Raw genomic sequence first — 9,174 nt, forward strand, 5'->3', positions numbered from 1 at the left:
AATGCATCATCTTCAGGACTGACATGCTCATGCAGAAAGTCTCAGGATCAGGCAAGAAGTCTCATTGAACTCAGGTAATTTGGTCCATATGTGAATTACATGCTATTAGTAGAGTCCTTAGAATGAAGGGGAAAATGCATTTGTGTCACACAACTTGCTAAATAATATTGCACATAATAATTCAGATCTGATAGCAAATTAAGAATTTGCTGAATTGATAGATTTAATAAAGACATATGTTTCTACTCAAAATATGAAGTGAAATTTGTGCATGAAAAATTGTAGCTATTGAGATTTTAAACAAAACTGGAGATACCTTTTGTGCCTCGGTCTTTAAAACTCTTTTGCCCAATTTTGCCCATAGAATTTGATGCAATAAAATTATATGCTTCATTGCTTATTCTCTGATTACTATGCTAAGCATATCAGGCTTTCATTTTCAATGATCAAGAGAGATAAATATGCCTTTCAGGCTTCCTGCTACATTAACTGTCTCTTAGTTGGCTTTCATTTGCAGAGTTTTATTGGGTTGTTTTTAAAAAAAAAAAAGATTTTGAAAATGAGTTACATTGCATTAGAGAAAATGCAATGGTTATAAAATAAGAAGATATAAGATCTAGATAGATTCACCTCTAGGTACAATTTGCCCATTATTCACTATAGATAGATGATAGATAGATAGATAGATAGATAGATAGATAGATAGATAGATGGGGGTCTACACTAGAAGTGGCAAGTTGTCTTGGAACAAATAAAATAAGAAGAAAATGAAGAAAATAGGATGACCTTGGGTCTGTGCAGTTGTGCATCAACAGATACATTATAACTACATAGCCTAGATAGGTAATCTGTACCTTTCAGAGGCTTATATTGTCACACACAGAATATCCACACAGAAACAATTACAGTTATTTACTTTCTTCCTGCAAGAAACTCATCTTGCACTGCTTACAACTCTCAGCTTTTATGAACATTCAGTTAAGTAAGACTGAGCTTTTTTCAGATAGAGTCTCCTTTCTTCTGCCTGGATTTCTCTTCTGGTCTATTTGCCACATTCAAATTTCGAGCATCAGCTATGTCATCAGCTATGGAAGACATAAATTATTCCTTGACTAAGGAAAGGATGAGTCTACATGCAAACTTTACCTGGACTCCACAGGGCAATCCTCCTGAGACGAGGCTCCCAACAAGGCTCTGTTGCTTCTCCTCCTCTTTCATTGCCACCCCTCTGGACCTCAGCTCACAATGAGTGACGTGTCCCACTTCTTCTCCCTAGTCCACATGTTTTCCCCAACTTTGTTTGGAGCTTCTTCCAGCTGCTCCTTTCTCACCCTCCCCTCCCATCCACCCATTCAAGCTGAACATCTCCCCAACACATGGGAGCCGTATGGGACCATAAACTTCTGCCAGTGGCACTACAGTGCCTTTTCAAAGTTTATTCTCCTGTTCAGCAGCAGCTTCTGGTTCATGGCTCCCTGCTACCTTCGTAGCCCCACAATTCTTTGGCAGGCAGTATCATTAGATGGCCTCTCTTGCTTTCCATAGTTTCCACTACTAAGTAGCTTCCCTTTGTGGAAGACAGAAATTTGTAGCCAGCAAGTCGTGAATTTGTTCCCCTAAGTTGTTTCCGTTGATTGCCAATTAATTCTCTGATTACTTCATCCTTGAGACATTATGCCAAAACTATTTCTGTCAAAGTAAACAAGGAGAGTGGACTTGGGTTTTTGTGTGTGTGTGTGTGTGTTTTTGACACGCATTCCTCTACTCTTAAGTTTCTGGGCTGCTAAGCTAAACACAAGCAGACCTAATCAATGTAGTTGTATAAGAGACTTCCCAAGAAACATGAGGTATTGCAATGTAGTGACTGAACTAGTGGAGTCCTGGATTCAAAAGTGAGCCAGTACATTAAGATGAGCTGTGCAAATATGTACTAGCTGTGGTTTATAAAACAAGCCATGAATATTGTCTTGCATCATGGGTTGCAAAACACACTTGAAACAGTTCAGTGATCTTACTTTCTTGCCCAATATCCCTCTGAATTTGGGGTTTGTTGTTTTAACCATTTTGATCTTTGTTTATGTCTTTTAAAAAATCTATAAGCCACTAGAAGTATTGCTGTCAATATATTATAAATTGTAGTAATAATCAACACCCTCATCACATTTAGTCTCTCAGTATAAAAGTTAGTTCCCAGATTCTGTCACACTCTAGTGTGACCAAGACCACAATGTGGGAGATCTTCTGAGATTTGAACTGACCTCTCAACTCAGACAACTCAGCAGAGGGTAATACAGCCCCCACCTCACTGTTGCTTCCAAGTGCAGCCTGCCACTTTCTCCTACATAAATGAATGATTGCCAATTGATTTTTACATGGAAAATAACTTTTGTAAGGAATGCATATAGGGACATAGTGAGAGCAAAACTACTCCTATACTCAAGATGGTAAGTGGCTGGGCCTCCACTGATTCTGCAGGATAGTAAAATGCAGAATACTTAAAAGTCTTTGCACTCCAAGGGGACAACTTATGTAGTCCTCCGTCCACAAATACCACCTGATATAATAATAGACATTTTGCGAGAATGCAATATAATACAATGCTGTTTTCATGCCTTACCTATGTAACTAGATCATGGTGATGTATATCTGTCATAGTGAGTTTAGTTTCAGAAGTGACTACATTTCAGTGGGTGGTGATTTCCTCAGGCAGTGTAAAACAATCTGATTAAAAAACAAATCCGCTGCAGGTAACCGGCATACATAAAGTATGCTATAGACACACAGGACCCATGAAAATCATCCGAGCACCATTGGATTTATTGGTGATATGGTTATTTGTGCCAGATGGGGCTGTCACCCATCCTTTGCAAATCTGTACCATGTTTTTAGGCTGCTTTGTGTAAAGGCATGTCTCTGTAAATGTCAGTTATTATTAATAGCCTTCAGTTGATGCCGTATGGTCTGAGAGAAGCCTTCTCCAGCCTGCTGAAATTTTTAACAACAGCTTCCATTAGTCTCAGCCAGTATGGCTGTGCTTGCTGGGGCTGATGGAAATGGTAGCCCTAAACATTTAATGGACACCAGGTTGGCATAGGTTGAAGTAAAGAATGCTTGGTCTGATGATCTCCCCAAAGCTGGGTGCCCAGCTAGGAAGAAGCTCTTTATTATGAAGATTATTGGGTTTTCCAAATCTACAGAGCACCAGGACACATGGTTTTGACCTTGTAGAAGTACTGGTAGTTGGTAGTTCACCACACCTCAACCAGTGTGTGGTATCAGCAGAGTATGGGGATCCCCAGCAGAGTCTTCGGAGATTTCTTGCTTTGCCTGCAGAAGGTTCCAAATTCTGTAGCTGCATCTCCAGGTTTATTTATTTTTATTTTTTTAAGGATTATGTGGCAGGTGATGTGAAAGACTTCTGCCTGGGTGGCCACTGCCATGTAGACAATACGAAGCTAGACGGAAAAACAATCTTTCTACTGAGAAGCATTGTAATAATAGAATGATGGCATCTCTTGACTTGGGTTATAAGATTAGTCGAGATGGCTATATGTAACCATTCTGCAGGTTTAGAGGTAGCAGCCCTCCCAGTACCTGTTGATGGGGAGCAACAATGAGAGAGAGAGAGCTATTGCCTTCATAACCTCCTTTTCAGCTTCCCAGAAGTATCTGGTTGGCTCCTGTGGGATACAGAATGCTGATCTAGATCAATCTTTGTTCTGACCTAGCAGGACTCTTCTAACGTTTTGGGTTCCCCGGAGCCTTAGAAGCATAGAATTGTAGAGTTGGAAGAGACCCCTAGGGTCATCTAGGCCAACCCCCTGCAGTGCAGGAATCTCCACTAAAGCCATCCAACCTCCACTTAAAAACCTTCAATGAAGAAGAGGCCACCACCTCCTGAGGGAGCCCGTTCCACTATCAGACAGTTCTTACCATCAGAAAGTTCTTCCTGATGTTTAGTTGGAACTTCCCTTCTTGTTACTTGAAGCCATTGGTTTGAGTCCTACAGTCCAGAGCAAGAGGGGGGGAAAGCTTGCTCCATTAACTAATGAATTTCTATTGCATTCTAGTAATTGTAAAGCAGCAGACTAGTATGGCATGGCATGTAATTTTGGGTCTTATGCTTTGGATGAATAATGATATATATGATACTTTACCACAGCATAGCATAGCACACCATGTTCTGAGAACAGATTAGCATACCATATTGATTTTCGTGCTAGAAAAGAGGAATTTCACATAGTAGGTTTTGATGATATCTAGTTCTGATACTCTTTATAATATAATGTATTGTGATGTGGACTAGCATCAAAAAGTAAAGCATAGGATCAAATCACATAACAGCATTTTCCAAAAAGCTATTATTATTGAGATGTATTTCTCCTGTCCCTGGATATGTTAGCAATTTAGGTTGCTAAGGCAAAGACCTGGGGGAAAAGCAAATAAATAATTTTAAAAGAAGCCCAAACAATAATCCGAATCAAATGGATTTCTCACAGCTGTTTTCATTTCAAAAGGGCAAACACAGTGAAGTTTTCTTCATCATCATTCTGTGGAAAGAAGAGCAAATAAATTCCTGGAAGCATCTTAAACTTCGGAAAACAGGATGAAGGCACTTGATGCAGCAGCAATGATGAAAAGTTTAGCCTTGATCAGCAATTTGTATGCTTTTAAGATTCATCCATGAGAGGCATTTACAGGTATCAGAAGGTGTGAATTTTTAAGATACATCAGCCAAGCAGTACTAGCTAAAACGTGCCAAAATAATAATCTAGCAGTATTAAAGATAGAGCTACATTACTCTGCATGGAGTATTTATCTCAATGAACTAATGTGCTTACACTTAAGAGAGTCTGCTATATTAACACCATCATTTTCATGTTAGCTAATATATTTTGGCTGATGTGCTAAAATTGCACAGCTCACCACAAATTAAACAACATGAGGATGAGTCCTCAGAACATAATCCCCAAATCATTAGCTAGCTGGCAAAGCTCCCATTAATGATTAGCGTTGCAGAATTTTTAACTCTTGTGCTGTGTCTTCCCCAGATTGGCTCCAGAGAGGGCATAAACATAATTCATGCCCAATATCCTTGATTTAATGCAGACTACCACAGCGGGTGGCGCTGTGGGTAAAACCTTAGCGCCTAGGGCTTGCCGATCGCATGGTCGGCAGTTCGAATCCCCGCGGCGGGGTGAGCTCCCGTCTTTCGGTCCCAGCTCCTGCCCACCTAGCAGTTTGAAAGCACCCCTAAGTGCAAGTAGATAAATAGGTACCGCTTTATAGCGGGAAGGTAAACGGCGTTTCCGTGTGCTGCGCTGGTGCCGGCTCGCCAGAGCAGCTTCGTCACACTGGCCACGTGACCCGGAAGTGTCTCCGGACAGTGCTGGCCCCCGGCCTCTTAAGTGAAATGGGCGCACAACCCTAGAGTCAGACACGACTGGCCCGTACGGGCAGGGGTACCTTTACCTTTACTTTACCATTTTTTTGGACATGGATTTGTGTTTATATTGTATAGTAGAACCACCTACTCTGATTCAGGTTCTTGTGATAGGGAGAGCTTAAACAAATGCTTCCTTAGGATACAGGATAGTAGTCACGCAGGTGATCTGTTTCATAAAATGGTGCTGGCATTTACATTGTCTTGTGACACCTTGTATTATCTTGTAACCTGAATGAGGGCCTACTCCAGGGGTAGGGAAACTTTTTGAGCCTGAGGGCTCTTCTGGGGGCTCATGGTAGGGATGGGCAGGGCCAGCCCACCTGTGAGGCAACTGCCTCAGGCAGCAGATCTGTCCCCCAAGGAATGCATCACCCAGTGCTACTGCAATGGCTGCTATGCTCTCCTTAGAGGTTAGATCTGCAGTCTCCTTGGCTGCCACCACCCCAGTCACATTCTGCCTCTACAGAAGCTGCTTGGCACATAGAAAGCACTGTTGGTCTCCTCCCACACCTAGGAAAGAAATGGCAGGACTGCCCTCTGGGGTCTCTTGGGCTCTGCATCAGAGTGGACCCCTTCCCCCACTGTTACAGCCTTTGATTCTCACCTCAGCTGCTGGGTAAGGTTGATTTAACACTCTCCTCTCCCCCCCCCCCCCCGTTCCCAATGTAAATCACCACTCATCTTTGGTTCACCTCAGGTGCCAAAATGTCTTGGGCCAGCCCTGGCCAGAGGCAAAAGTGGACAGAGCAATGCATGTAAACTTCACCTTTGTATAATAGGCTAGGATCCCTCTCTGTAACAAGGGCATGGTAGATAACACTGGCCTATCTTGCAGGACTAATGTAAGGACTGCATGGATAATGCAGGTGAAATAGCTTTGTTCGTCTTTATTTCAAAAAAAGTATACCCTACCCACATCTGGTTCATGAGCTAATTACACAAAAAAATAAAAATAGAAACATACAATGTATAAAATTAAAAGCATACAATAGAACCATAAAACTATAGAGTTGCAGGGGACCCCAAGGGACATCCAGCCCCCTGCAGTGCAGGAATCACAGTACAGTGGTACCTTGGGTTAAGAACTAAATTCGTTCCGGAGGTGCGTTCTTAACCTGAAACGGTTCTTAACATGAAGCACCACTTTAGCTAATGGGGCCTCCCACTGCTGCCGCGCCGCCGGAGCACAATTTCTGTTCTCATCCTGAAGCAAAGTTCTTAACCTGAGGTACTATTTCTGGGTTAGCAGAGTCTGTAACCTGAGCGTCTGTAACCTGAAACGTCTGTAACCCGAGGTACCACTGTATCTTCCACACTGGGTGGTCGGGGAAGTAACATATTCCTGTACCTCAGAAGCCAACAGTTATGTTATTGCCACTCAATAACAGAGATGGGAGACCAGAACCGGCCGGAGGGCAACATCCAGAAGTAGCTGAGTGCAATAGGCCACTTTGAGAGATGGGTGAGGCCTCCCACACCTGACTTCATATGCCACTGGGCAATTTCAGCATCAAGCCCAACCTCCAAAACAGGAACCAGGAGTGCACTTGCAATCATCACTTTGACAACACCCAGCTCCTTTTCCATCCCTAAACTGTTCCCTTCATGCCAGCTGAGCATCCCCAACTGCCTCTGAAGGATAAGAGCTTAAGAAGAGGCCTTGTTGTTGTTGTTGTTTAGTCGTTTAGTCGTGTCTGACTCTTCATGACTCCATGGACCAGAGCATGCCAGGCACTTCTGTCTTCCACTGCCTCCCGCAGTTTGGTCAAACTCATGTTTGCAGCTTCGAGAACACTGTCCAACCATCTCGTCCTCTGTCGTCCCCTTCTCCTTGTGCCCTCCATCTTTCCCAACATCAGGGTCTTTTCCAGGGAGTCTTCTCTTCTCATGAGGTGGCCAAAGTATCGGAGCCTCAGCTTCACGATCTGTCTTTCCAGTGAGCAAGAGGCCTTCTGGAGCAGGCCAAAGGCCCATCTAGTCCAACACCCCACTTTCACAGTGGCCAGCCAGAGGCCTCCTTGGGAAACCAGCAAGCAGGATCACAAGAGCCCTCTCCCCTCCTGTGGTTTCCAGCGACTAGTACTCAGAAGCTTTGCTGGAGGCAGAGCACAGCCATGGTGACTATTAGTTTTTCTCGGATGCTTAATCACAGTCTTAAACTCATCCCTTAAAGCAGCCCAGGTCTAAAACAGACACAAGATTGGTTTCAATGGCTTGTTAAGGCAGCAGGGTAGGAAAAGTAAAGATAACTGTCAACATTAGAGAATTTACACTCGAAGTGCACAGGCTGCCTGAAATAAAACCACTTTGAATGCTGTTTAAATATGCTACACAAATGTATTAAATAAAAATACCTATATTCAAAGGTCACAGTGTCCTCATCTAGTTTTACATTGGCCAATCATGTTGGCTACATACTTAACCAAGGGAAGTAAGAATATAGCCACATTTTAATGATACGTTAAGGCTTTCAATTCACCAGGCGTTCTTTGAGTGACTATCACAATTATTCCTTTGTAGTTTACAGCCTCTGACAGACTGAAAATATCTCAGGATTTCCTGGTGAGTATATGTCTTTCATAAGCATAATAGCTCCATATATTTGTCTGCTCCAAATGGTAACTATTCTGTGGACATAAGTATTATAGAATATATAAACAACGTAAGCCAAATGACAATTTAAGAAAGCACTGAACCACAATCATATACACATTATCTTTCAGACGGAAATTAAGGGAAATCTTCTAAAATCAGTGAGACATTATGTTCTCTGAGCTCTTCCATATCCAGATGCTCTCTGAGCAGTTCCACATTTGAGTCATAAAATGACACAAGAATGGCAGAGAGTAAGGATGGTATAGGTATTATGTAATAGGTGCTCTTGAAACTCATGCAGCCTAATTCTATGCAGTACTTGTAATGAGAATAGGCATGCTGACTAGAGGAAAACATACATTTTTCCCGCAAGCAAAAAACAAAACAAAAAACACCAGCCAAAATGCTGAGAGAGCTTTATGTCTGGTGCACTTTCTGCGGGAAAACAAAGTTGGATCCCATGCTAACACTTGAATGACAATGATACAATTATTGTGTAATAAAACTACTGTGAAATAGCCTTTCTCAGCCTGTCCACATCCCTTATCTCCTTTTTATTTATTCATTCATTTGGGACTGATTAATGAGGAGGATGTGCAGCATTTACTGTTTCTAGCACCTGATTATCCTGTCACTTCACTGAGACAAATTATCAGCTCAGGCTTCAATTCTGTGCATATGCATCAGGGATTAAATCCCACAGAGTTCAATGGGGCTGACTTCTGAGCTGACATGTACAGAATGCAATAATTGAAGCCAATGAAAGCCATTTCAGATTTTAGTCAGTGTATAGCGTATAGTGTATGGTGTATAGTGGTTATAGTGTAGGACTAGGACCTGGGAGACCAGGGTTCAAATCTCCACTCAGCCATGAATCTTACCATGGGACAGTCAATTCTTCTCTCTCTAACTCACCTCACAGGGCTGTTGTGAGGATAAATTGAGAGAGGGAGAACCCTGTATGCCAGCTTAAGTACCTGAAGAAAGGCAGGATATAAGTGCAGTAAATAAATCACTTTTGACTTTGTGCTGGAAAAAAAAGGGATTTAAAGAAGCTTGTCAAGAATCAAAGAGGGTTTTTTTTCAGAATCTCCACTTATTACAAATCACTCACTACTTTAAATATGCAGTAT

The sequence above is a fragment of the Podarcis filfolensis genome, assembly GCF_964270895.1.
Source record: "Podarcis filfolensis genome assembly, chromosome: 10".
NCBI classification, from domain to species: Eukaryota; Metazoa; Chordata; class Lepidosauria; order Squamata; family Lacertidae; genus Podarcis; species Podarcis filfolensis.